The sequence below is a fragment of the Colobus angolensis genome, unplaced genomic scaffold (genome assembly GCF_000951035.1).
Source record: "Colobus angolensis palliatus isolate OR3802 unplaced genomic scaffold, Cang.pa_1.0 Scaffold85, whole genome shotgun sequence".
Classification (NCBI taxonomy): Eukaryota; Metazoa; Chordata; class Mammalia; order Primates; family Cercopithecidae; genus Colobus; species Colobus angolensis.
Genome location: NW_012122376.1, coordinates 3743115 through 3756134, shown reverse-complemented (window position 1 = coordinate 3756134; position 13020 = coordinate 3743115). Strand labels below are relative to the sequence as shown.

The window sequence follows — 13020 nt, the reverse complement described above, 5'->3', positions numbered from 1 at the left end:
TTCCAGGACTACTTGTTCTCTTCCTGCCGGCACGCCAAGGTCAGATGTGCCCCTGGGTCAGACTCCCCCACCTGCCTGTGCTTCTGCACACCCCACTCATGTGGCTGCTCCTCCAAGCCTCTGTGGAAGAGATGAGCCTCAGGGCATCGCCAAAGACTAAAAATGGTTTTTTTTTCCTTTGAGATGGAGTCTCTCTCTATTGCCCAGGCTGGAGTGCAGTGGCGCGATCTCGGCTCACTGCAACCTCCGCCTCCTGGGCTCAAGTGATTCTCCTGCCTCAGCCTCCCAGACAGAGTTTCACCATGTTGGCCAGGCAGGTCTCAAACTCCTGAACTCAGGTGGTCCGCATGCCTCGGCCTCCCAAAGTGCTGGGATTACAGGCACAAGCCACCGCGCCCGGCCAAAAGACTAAATTTTAAGAAGCGCAAACCTTCCAAGGACAAAAAGGGGCTCCCATGTGACTATCTGTTCACCCTGCTGAACTCACTCGTCAAAGCCAGGACTGGCTGGTCCACCTAACTCACTCCTGCCTGGGAGCTGCCCAGCTCGCCTCTCCCAGCTGCCGGCCAGCAGCAAAGAATGCTGTGACTATGACGAGGGCTGTGAGGTCAGCGATGGGCCTTCTGTCCCAAGGGTGGCAGCTGCCAGCATGTGGTTCCAGCCCACTGCTCAATTCAAGGGCTCAAGCTCCGAGTTGTGAGGTGGTCTGGAGCCTGTTGGAAAGGCCACCGAGAATGCCCACCGTCTGCTCCGTCTCACCTGTAATGAAAACCGGCTGCCTGTAGCCAAGGGGCCGCCTGGGACACCCCCACTTCACATACCCTGTGTGGGCAGGTGCATTCTGTGCCACAGCAGTTAGACGCACACCAGACTTTCCCAGGATGTGCCGGGAAGCTGGGGAAATACCTGGAAATGCCTGAAGTTGTAAAATACAAGTCTGGAGTCTGGTGCCTGGCCCACTGCCGTCAGCCTCTTTTCCTTAATTGGTTTTCAATACTTTATTGCAGCAATAAAATCACCTATGCACCCAAGAAGGCAAACACACAAGGAGTCGAGTTTCAGGTAATAAAGGGATGGTAAACAGTCAGCTCTTTATACCATACACTGGGCATCATGACCATGGAACAGAGCTTGTCCCATTTAGAAAGATGGTCATGGTCACTTCTGTTGTACCCTCCCGACAACCCTGTGCCATAGATGCTGCCATTTCCCCAGCAGGTGATGGAGACTGAGAGGTGGGGGGAACTTGCCCAGGGTCACACAGCGAGTAAGGGATGGAGTCAGGACCCAAACTCAGGTCTGACAGCAGAGACCACGCATGCCGCCCCAGGGCCCACCGCAGTGCAAACCACCTGTTGGATTGGTTCAACTCAACAAGCTCTGGACACCGGATAGACAGACAGCATCAGGCCTGGCCCTCGGACACAGACAGCTGATCTTGCCTCAGCAGGCTGAGGTAGGTCTTAAAGTTCTCTCTTTTACTGCGGGAATGTGATTGTTCGATCTATCAACCAGGCACACAAAACCAAGAACCAAGGGCCTGTGGCTCTTCACATGAGGCATGCGCTCTTTCCCCCGGGGTGTCTCTTTGGATCTTGCAGCCTAAAAGAGGCATCATTGTGGTAACTGTCATCAGTACTGCGGAGAACAGAAGGACACATCCAAGCAAGTCCGAGACGCCACAGGATAGCAACTTGTGTGTGCTGGCCCCACTCCCCAAGCCGGATGCAGGGACACGTGGTCCTTCTCACAGCGCCCTACTGCCCCAGCAGGTATTCATGGCCCTGGTGATAAGAAACCTTGTCCTAACCTGGACAACACAGTGAAATCCCATCTCTACAAAATTTACTGGGCGTGGTGCCACATGCCTGTAGTCCTAGCTACTTGGGAGGCTGAGGCAGGAGGATCCCTTGAGCCCGGAAGTTCAAGGCTGCAGTGAGCTGTGAGTGTGTGATTGCACTCCAGCCTGGGTGACAGAGTGAGACTTGGCTCTAAAAAATTAATTGAAAAAAAAAACCACCTGATCCAAGAAATGGATCTATGTCAACCTGGCCCTTAACACTGGCCTCTAAGAGGGTTAATGTGAGATTCAATGCACATGAGGTTGACCTTCCTTACAGGAAGCAACCTCTCGGTGGCCTTCCTGGCAAGTGGCCCAAAAGCTCTGTGCCTCAGATGCCTGACCCCGTGGGCCTCTGGCCAGGCAGGGCTTGCCGAGACGGGAACACCAGGCCTCCAGAAAGCACTGACTTGGAAGGAAGCCTTGCCCCTAAAGTCTCGGGAAGAATGAGCTTGGGGAGCTGAATTTCACCCAGTTCTGAGTCATGGTGCCTAAGACCAGTGACCATGGCTGCTCAGAATCCAGGCTCTCTCTCTGAGCCACCAGCAGCCGCTTTGGCCAGTAGGGACACCCTTCTGTCCTTTTCAGTAGTAACTGGAGAGAAGGGCCAATCATCAGATCTCACCCCCAGGAGAATAAAAACCAAGAAAAGTGAGCGTTCGTCAACCCAAGCTCCCCATACCAGGCAGTTTTCCTAGAAGATACTCTGCGGCGTGGAGGGTGTTTACCAGCTACCATATATCTGTTTCCCTGGGTAGGGGAAAAAAAATGTGCTCCACATCCCTCGACAGACGGTCTGAGTGACCAGAGCCCGAGGTAGCTTCATAGAGCAGTGCAGGGAAACCTCCGTGGTCAATCCCGCTGTGATTGTTCCGAGACTCACTTCCCAGGCAGCGGATTCATGGTGCTAGACAACCAGCCAGCGAGGTGAGAAACCTGCTTGCCAGGAAGTGACCAACACGAAAGAAAAAACTACTCATCCCTGCCCAAGCAAGGCCATTAGCTTCTCTTCGAGTCCTGCATTGTCCCCAGAAGAGCCATGGCCCAGACGGAAAAGAAGCATTGCTGGTTTTTCATATCAATGCAAAAATCAGTGGCAACCCCACAGGCCACAAGCAGGAAACGCGACGTCTGTTCTGGAAACGGAGCCTTTGCTGTGCGGTCCCTGGTGTGGCCTGGCCATCCTCCCCTGCCCTGCTGGGCCCCCAGGGTTCCCCAAAGCACTTCCAAGAAGGTGCCTTGCCCGCCCGCTGCGTGGGTACTGCTGGTGGAGGTGTTGGGTGAACAGTTCTCAAGTTCTAAAAATGTGCCCCTGACAACAACAGAAGGGGATGTTTGAGAAAAATAAGAGAAAATAGAGATGAGAAAAGAACGAATGGTTGCCAGAGGAATCTAGCAGAGAGGCCAGTTGCTGCACACTCCCTCACCGGCCGCACCCAAGGCTGGGTGCTGGGCTGGTGGCGTGTCCAGTGTGGGCACGCACGAGGCTGGGTGAGATTCTGCAGAAATCTAAAAAGGCCACAGGCAACCCAGAGATGGCACGGGATGGCCCAGCCTGACTTCTCACTGTGTGGAAGTTTGACAGCGTCTACTGTGCGCTGGGTACCAGGTTCCCTGCACCTCACAAAAGGGCTCTAAGCACCACCCGGGGTGACGGGGAAGTGGACGGTCAGAGCGCAGCGAGGTCGGGTCCCGATCAGGCTGAGGACGGCCATGAGGCCGCGCCCGCCCTTCCCAGTGCCCCAAGGGACTTTCCCTCCAAGGTATAGGAAGTAGCAGCAACCAGGAGGGCAAATGCCTTGGATGTTCCATAAACCCACAGCAAGCCGGGCGCCACCGCCAAGTTCTAGGGGTCACCATCAAGTCCTGCCTGAGGGGACGGCTGCCCGTGAGTGCCGGGACCAGGAGCCCTCTGGATGGCTGCCCCGGCCGCTGGCCTGTCCCTCAGAATCAGATGGACCAATTCCACCAGTGCCCCAGAGAAATGAACAACACGTCCTCTGGCAAAAGGACCCTGGATAGCCTGTAGCCTGGCAGTGCCAGTCTTAATTTTCTCACCATATTTCCCAGGCTGAATGTCCACAAAAGCAAAATAACATCCTCCTCCTTAGCTATGGCAGCCAAGGCTGAGACGGGAGAGGGAGAAGCCTCCCGCTCGCAGCACACTCTTGTTTTGCGAGTGGTCCTAAAACCCAAGAGGAAAGAGATCAGCAAGGACTGCTGTCCAGCAGGCCAGGGCCAAGAGCGCTGTGCCCAGGCCCAGCTCACAGCCAGGAAGTGAACATTCTCAGCACAACAGCTGGCTGGACGCCGCCTCCATTCTTCTTTCTTCTCTTTTTCTTAAAATCTAATAACTTCTACAGCATCCCAGGCTCAGAGCCCAGTTTACAGGAAAACACTAAACCCATCACAAAGGCATATTTATTCCTTCATATAAAAAGCATCTAATAGGCAATTCCCCAGTGGAGAAATGTGTTGGGTTGAGAGGTCAGAGGTCAGCTCTAAGCACTGTGGATGGAAGGGGAATGGACTGGCCTGCGCTGGGCGGTTGGTGCCAACATTCAGCTCCGCAGGCAGAGCTTCCTTCCACCATGAAAAATCCCTGAATGCAATCCCTTAATGAGGCTGGGTCAGAAGAGGAGGTGGGAACCCCGAGGGAAGTCAGCACCAAACAACAGCTGACTGCACCAGCCAAGTGCAAGAAGAGCTTAGCAGCTTCAACTAGAATGAGGCCCTGGTGAAATTCGAAGGTGACACGCAGGAGGCTGTCGACGGGCAGCAGAGGAAGGTGCTGAGGAGCAGGGAGGTAATGCCAGAAAGAAACTGCAAACTAGCGCTGATGCCGCTCCTTTGGAGAGGCAATGAAGGCAGGAGAAACTCACCTCTGCTTCTGAGCAACGGGTTCATCGGTCCCATCTTACACGGTGTGATTCTTCTACATGATCAGTTTCCCTCTTTCTTTGGTTGCTAGGAAGCTCAGAGCAGAATTCCCATCTACCCTTGTGTACAGGACTGCAGGGGATGCTGTGTTCTGGCCCCACCACCCTCCCTCACCTTTTCCTATATTTATTTTTCCATTTATTAAAACTTTACCCTTGTGTGTGTTACAGCCGTTCCCAATAGCTAGCTTAAATCCTCTTAGGTCCAAAGAACATTTTACATTCCATTTAATCACACAGAAGAATGGCGTTCGCTCTTCACCGGGAGAATTAATTCCCTGAACTCTCCCAGGCAGCAGCATGATCCAGGGGAAGGAGTTTGGCCCCACAGTCAGAGCAGCTCGGATGCAGGCGTGGTCTTGAGAGCAGCAGCTGGAGCCAGGCAAGCACCAGCAGGTGCGCATGGAGCCAGCTGGGGGCCCTGAGCTTGCCGTGCACACAGCTCCAGTGTGATGCGGTTCTCAGAGCCCTGGGGGGCAGGTGGGCTGGGCACCATCACCTCAATGTTACCCGTGGGAAGCGAGCCTTAGAGCCCATCATGACTCCTGCTCCAGAGCCCATCATGACTCCTGCTCCAGAGCCCATCATGACTCCTGCTCCAGAGCCCAGCCACTTTGTCCTGTTTCCTCTTGCTGACACAGACCTTGGCTTCCAGCTCGGACTGGTGACTCCTCCCCAAGTGTATACCACTGTTGACTTCCCCTTGCTGTGGTAAAGCACTGTGCCTGGAGATCATCATGGCATGGGCCACATCCTGCTGTAGGACTCAGGGTAGGGGGTGAACCTCCCTGCGCCTGTCAGAGGAAGAACGTCCAGAGTTTTCCTGGGATTTCAGATGGGGGATCATCCTTGTCAAATGTTCCACAATAGGCCAGGTGCAGTGGCTCACGCCTGTAATCCCAACATTTTGGGAAGCTGAGGCGGGGGGAATCACCTGAGGTTAGGAGTTTGAGACCAGCCTGGCCAATATGGAGAAATCCCATCTCTACTAATATAAAAATCAACCGGGTGTGGTTGTGGGCACCTGTGGTCTCAGCTACTAGGGAGGCTGAGGTTGCAGTGAGCCGAGATTGCTCCACTGCACTCTAGCCTGGGTGACAGAGTAAGACTGTCTTTAAAAAAAAAAAAAAAAAGGCTCTACAATAGTGACAAATCCTAATATTTACTGAACTCAGTCAGGGCCCTAGATTCTCTCAAGGCTGGTTTCCCCTACCTTGGCCCTGGCAAAGGGGCAAGAGGCACATTCCATGGCCCACCTGGGTAGGTGCACCCCACCAGTCCTGAGGAGGCACCATGTTCATATCTAGCTGGTAATGCAGACACGCTCCCCGCCAACCCCACTGGTACCCCACACAACTGTATTTGGAGACCAGGAATCAGGGTTCCTACTCTTGCCCCTTCTGGTGGAACACACCCAGGGTACTAACTCAGCCACAGTCTTCTCCCTCAAATGGTCACACAGCTGTCCCATGTACCAATGACATTTGCAAACCCTCCTGGGATGAGTTCTCCACAGCTCTCAGGAGAACATGTCCCAAGGGGCCGCTCACCCTCTCAGTGGGGACAGGTGTTTCTAGGTTGGATTTTTTGCTCTCCTAACAATTTGGCAAAAGTTGTTTTATTTACATGCTGAAAGCTGCTGTTGGGCTAAATTTAACTACAGTGTACCTTCCTGTTCCTTCAGCAGTTCCTCCCTCCCACTGGAGGGGGCAAGAAAAGTGAACGGAGGCTAGTTTTTTTTATCCTTTATGTAAAAAACAACTAGAAAGCCCTTTGTTGAAGCCAGCCTCAGAGTGGGGAACACACACCTGACAACAGCATGTTTAATTACACTCGTTTCTACATCGCTAACATGGGCTAATTAGTTATGGATTAATAAAAAAAAAAAAAACCCTCTCCCACGTATGAGCAAGGAATCTGTGAAAAAGCTTTAGAATTCTTGCTTCATATGCTCTAAGGGGTAAATACATTTGTGCCAAACACCTGAAAAGCTTTCCTGTTAATATATGTTGACTTTCTCACTTAAAATAATACGTCTCTCTTCCTTAGAATATTAATTACCAAATGTAAGAAGTCTGGTGTGAAGCTCTACTTTTGCTCTACCCAGCCCAGCTCTCCACAGCTCAGCTTCTGCAAAGCACAAAGCAAACACTGGGACAACTGGCTGAATGGGACCCCTACCTCACACCATACGCAGAACTTTACTCAAAGTAGATCAAGACCTCAATGTCAGAGCTAAAACTGTAACATTCCTGGAGGAAAACATAAGAGTGTATCTTCATGACCCTCCATTAAGCAATGGTTTCTTAGATGTGACACCAATGGCATAAGCAAAGTAAATACATAAGACTCCAAATTAAAACTTCCATGCTTCAAGGACACTATCAAGAAATTGGAAAAAATAACCACAGAACGGGGGAGAAATATTTCCAAACTGTGTGCCTGACACCAAAAAGCCTGGGCCCCATGACCCAGGAATTCTGACCCTCAACTCAAGCACTGAGGTTGACAGAGCTGAAATGTGACTTGTGGAGCCCCAGGATGGACACCAGGCACTCAAGAGCAAAGGCCACATTTGAAAGTAGAGTTAAAGCAGAATAGCGTAGGGGGCCCGTTGGTTCTTTCTATGGCCAGGTGAAAATGGGGCCACTCACCCGGTCTGTGGAATCTGCTCAGGTACTTATGCCCTTGGCTCTGCAAACCTTCCAGGACAATATGAACTGTACCTCGGCCAAGATCAACAGCTTTTAAAGATTCAGAGGAGCAATAATCCCTGGAGGGGTTTAGGAGGCCCTGAGCTTGGCAATACACAGAGCTCCAGGTGTGATGTGGTTCTCAGAGCACTCAGTGGGGGCTGGGGGGATGGTGTGGGGACAGCACAGTCACACAAAACTATTATCTAGTAACCGAAGCTATGACCCCATGACCTGCTTCCTAGAAAACAGAGAGTACCCTGATCAAGACCTCCTTACTCCATGTGGAACTGTTTTCTAAACCAGGAAGATGGAACGCCCCTGTAGACATGAGGAGGCCAGTCAATGCGGGCCCTGTGGAGACAGACAGAAGAGGGTCTGGTGACTGGAATGCGGGCAGAGCTGGCCACGGTCCCAGCAGCAGTCTTGGCTGACACGGTCTGCCATGAAAACACGGGTCAATTCCTTTAAACTAACAACGAGCGCCGACCTCACGCACCACCTGCTCTGAGTCCTGCACCATGCCCGGCAGAAATCGTTTGTTGGCCTCTTCCCCCTCGGAGCCCTCCAGATGCAGCCAGGAGCCTGGCCTGAAGGCCTGAGACTTGTAACCCCAGTCAGCTGACGCCAAGCACCCACGTTACTCTCTTGCCAGATTCCTGGTCCAATCACCCACATACCAGTGTGGAGGACGTCTGCGCTGTCGAGGGGGACACACTCTATGCAATGTGGGCTTATAGAAAATGCCCAGATAGCCACTTTTAAAAACAGACCCACTAAGCTTTAACAAGACAGAGACCTAGGACAGCAGCCTTTGCACCGAACTGAGGACCACAGCGGGGCTGTCTAGTTGTTTGGGCGTGGTTCACCCCACGTCCTCCATGGACAGAATGAAATCCACACCCAAGGGGTCAGAGGAAGTGCTGTGAAGGAGGCAGAGATGGGGGACAAGTTTGGCCCCCGAGACCCCAAGGACCTCAGCAGTCCTGTGTGAGAAAAGGCCAAGGGTCAACCACAATAAGAAAAGCACCATTCCCCGCTGAGGCCAGGCAGCTCCAACCTCAACATGCAAGCACTCTCTTCCTTCTCTGCTCACTGCTCTCCCAGAAGCACAGGAAGCAGGTTCAAGACCTACCCCCTTTGACAGACATAGAAATAGAAGCACAGAGAATTCAACACACTTGCCCAAACACAAAGCAGGCAGCACTCCTCCGGGACATGCATTCAACTACTTTATGCTCCTGGGCTGAAATCATATTCCTGGGTATGGGTCCACAGCATGTCCAGGAGCCTGAAAGGGGACCAAGAAACCCAGTCTCAGCCTAGCAGAATGAGCTCCATGAACAAAGGGCTCCATGAACAAAGGCCAGGTTCAGGCACTCATAGAGTTCAGTCTGGTAAGGGGGGCACACCAAGATGCGAATACTTCAGGGCAGCAACGGGAGGGAGGGACGATCGCTGATGCTCTGCAAAGACGGCAGAGGGTGATCTGGCAAGGTCACAAGAAGGGCTGGGAGTCTCAGGAGGTCAGGCATCAGCCACAACCAGGGCCTCAGAGGCACAGAGGCCAGAAGCAGGTGACTTGCCCAGGGGCACCCTGAATGCAGAGAACACCAGGCCATGAAACCCAATGACTGATCAAGTACAAAAGCCAAATGGAAGACCTGCAGAGCTCACTGATGTCGGCTGTATTCACTGTTTTGCTAGAAAAGGCTGAGCTGTCAGCGCCTGGGAACCGTTCCGCTCCTCTTGGATTTGGAAGGGAGGCCGTGCCGAGGTTCTGGCTCTACCAGGCCGGGGTAGCGGCAGAATCCTGGCTATGTGGCTCCGTAACGTTGTAATGTTTTGACTATGCAGGTATAGATTACTTTGCAAGAAAAGAAATGCCACAGGGAGTCCCAAAACACCAGTCAGGCCCTTAGCTGCCCTTGCACATGACAGCTCACGCCCACACTTCCATCTGCCCACGCCGGCCTGGGTGGTGTCCTCTCCCCTCCCTGGCCCCCAGTCTGGCTGCGGTGCTGAGCTCCGCCCTCCTCCTGCATCCCTGCCGGTGCGCACACATGCGCTGTAGGGATGCTCTTCCAAGCACAGGAGTGGCCAGGCAGCCCTGGAGCTCCAGGTGCTCCACAGGCCCCATCCTGGTCCCTGCTATTCATAGTCACAGTAACTGTCCTTTTATGAATTGCCTTTCCTGGCCCCCAGACCAGAAAGCACCTGAACACAAGCCTTGGGTCTTGCCCACCTGGGAGCCCCAAACATCTGGTCACAGGCCTGGCACATAGCAGGGGAGAGGTCAATGAGGAAGGATGGATGGAAGGAAGGAAGGAGGGAGGGAGGGAGGGAGGGAGGGAGGGAGGAAGGAAGGAAGGAAGGAAGGAAGGAAGGAAGGAAGGAAGGAAGAGCAGGTGACAGGTTAGTGAGGAAGGACGGAAGGAGTGAACAAGCCCCCGAGCTCACGCTGGGCCCTGCTCAGGGCAGTGGTCTGTGTCTGGGACTCGGGGATCCGGGGGACAGCCCGAAAGAGGTTTCCTTGCTCCCTTACAACTCTCTCTGGCTGGACTGCATGGCCAGCACACAGGAAGGGCTGGATTCATCCCTCTGCTGGTCTGCAGGGCCAGCCTGGGGTCACACCCTGGACTTCACCCCCAAATGTCCTTGTGCTCGGATACAGGGGAAGCCAGCCGAAGGTTTAAGGGTCAAGACCCTCAAGAGCAGTGTGTCCTCTGCACCAGCACAGATCTCAAGGTGCAGAGGGAGCCTCCACAAGAGGCAAGGCTGCATGAGGACTCAGTAGCAGGGCTGTGGGCCGACGGGGGAGACCCTCTATGCAGATTCTGACAGGGCTAAAATTATTGATGGGGGTGCTTTCTACCCAGGAGACCAGAGTTCACACCTCCAGTTGCTGGAAACCAAGGCCACACCAAAAGAAGCCATGCGAGTGACCAGCTCTGGTGACAGATAACTGTCACAACCATCAGCCTCAACAGCCCCTTCACACAGACTACACGCTCCTCCCCCCATCCTGAAGAGTCCTCGGGCAGTGACCTTAGCAACTAGACAGGGGTCACGTGTGCCCCATTAATCCAGTTGCAGCAAGAAAAATGGCTGGAAGAAAATGGAAAAAGCTCAGAAAGATCTTTTTGTGGCTCTCTGGGCTGGGACTGCGTTTCTCACATCTGAAACTTTGCCCCCAGGGTGTGTCCTGAGCCGAGCCCTGTGCAGGTTGCAGGCTTGGCTGTATTTTGTGAAGACAAAGATATGAAAATGGCCGCAGCCCCGTTCGTTGTTTCTGATGCTCCCCGCTGCATCTGGTGCTGGCAGGGCTCGGGTGACAGCACGTGACACGGGGAGACTGCTGGCTCACAGCCACCGCCTGGAGGGCTCTGCGACTCGTGCCATAGCCGGCCAGGTCAGCGTGAGAGCGACAGCAGACCCCACAACCCGCCAGGTGCTGCCACTCACGCAGGCCTGAGGAGCCCCCATTTGTCCATGTCACCGGGGCTGGTGGGCCGCACTGGGGTCCCCGCGGCATACGCCCTCCTCACGTTGTCACTCTGGATTGCCTGGTCAGCGGACTGCACTAGAAATAGGAGCCTATTGTGTGTATGCACAAAACCCACCAAGATAAGGCAGGTAGTTCATAGACCGAGAAAAAGTAAACATACGTTAAAAATTACCAAAGCATACGAAAATAAAATAGATACTGAAAATAATCCCCAAACCCCAAACCACCCTATTGTAAATACTGCAACACCCGTCCCGAAGGGAGGAAGAGAGTCAACTTCCAGAAGAGAGTTCCTTGTCCCTCCGATGGGAGGGAAGCACTCGAGTCAGGCGGCACCAGAACAAAGATGCGTTCAGGCTGGTGGCATCCCGAACGAGCAACACTGGATTTCCAGAGAGCCGCGTGTCCTGGACCAGAGGCCAGTGGGACTGCCCAAGCTGTGCTTTCCTGAAACGTAAACATTATCCTCCACACACACACCATCTACTTTCCCTGCTGGCTCCGACAGATCCAAATCTGACTGTGGATTCCACGGAAACACAGCTGAAGCACTACCGGAGACGCCAGCCCCTGCCCTCTTCCCGACAGGGTGTGGGGAGTAAAGCCACAATGAACACATGATGAGGAACGAGGAGGAAAACTGCAGCTATGGGGTGGGTCACTGAACAGAGACATCTGATTTGCTGGCTGGCTTCTGCCTGCAGACTTCCCTGGCACTGGCGCGCTGCCACGCAAATTAAGTAAAAATCAATATCCTCCGGTCTGCAAAACATCGTGTTAACAATCACACTGCAAACAACTTATATAATACCCCTCACTCCATACCCAAATAACGGTGAATGTTTTTGTTAAAAGGCAAGTGTAAAATAAACAGGAAAAAGGAAAGAAAAGAAAAGAAGGCAATCTTACAGGTCCTCCTTCAGCAAAACCTTTCCACGACTTGGGTGAGGAGATAATCTTTCTGTGATTATGACCAAGCCCTCCCGTCACTTAGCAACACATAATTAAGGAATATGTTTTCAGATCCGCTTTGCAAGCCCGGCCATTATCAGATGAAATTACTGGAGCAACAAATGTCATCGCCATGCAAATTAGTTGGTTGCAAAGAAAGAATGTTTGACTCAGAGAGCAGGCACAGGCCCTCGGAAAAATTATCTGACATACCTCCTGCCGCACATGTATTCGAGAAAGTCAAATAATGATGTGATCAGACTTAAAAAAATCCATGAGACAAAATCAGAATCTATACGACAAAACAGAAAATCAGGCCAGTTGCTCAGTCTCCACTTGGAAACAAAAAGCAAAATGCCTGGAGGTCATCTCTAGGAGGTAATATTAACAGCAGAAGGGACACACAGTGATGGAGGAGAAACTTAAGGGGGTCTCTGCAGGGTTGTGAGGTCCGGCGCCTCGGTCCCCGCCTACAGTTGCTTCAAGGCTATTTTCAAAAAGGTAGAGCTTACTGTTTCATCCTGTTTTTCACAAGCTATTCACGAAAAAAAAAAATCATTTGAAAAGGATTCTGTTTTCTGAATTATGTAGGGGAGGCAGGCAGGGAGGAAAGAAGTATGTCTGAAAGGAAGAAAACTGATTTGCATTTTAAATTTTTGGTCAAGACTCTAGAGTTAAAATAAAAATTCTAAATGGTGTTCTGAGGACGCCCACCTAGGACTTCATCCACCATGTCCAAGGAAACACACGCCATAAATTACACCTGGCACACGTTGGGAAGAAAACCACCTACCACCAACTCTCCCTTTCCTGGACTTGGAAATATATTCTTCCCTTCAAGCAAGCGGAATTCCCAACTGTATTTTCTGATAGGAGAGACTAAATCTGTTTTTGAAACAGAGAGTTCTGAGGGATTTCAACATCTTGCTTTGTTTAACCCACAAGTATGCAAACACACACATTTTCATCTCCACGGTGGGTAATCACTGCCTCCGATATGACGTGCGGACCCGTGAGAGGTACGTTTCCACACGATCACACCCTTCTAAATGGAGGATGCACGCTTTAGAGCCGGCATTTGATGAAACG

At 52.4% G+C, this 13020-nt stretch overlaps 1 protein-coding gene across 2 annotated transcripts in view; it reads right to left on the bottom strand.

Moving 5' to 3' along the window:
* CTBP2 (C-terminal binding protein 2) overlaps positions 1–13020 on the bottom strand; it is a 170056-nt gene that overhangs the window by 24443 nt on the left and 132593 nt on the right. The window lies entirely within an intron of this gene.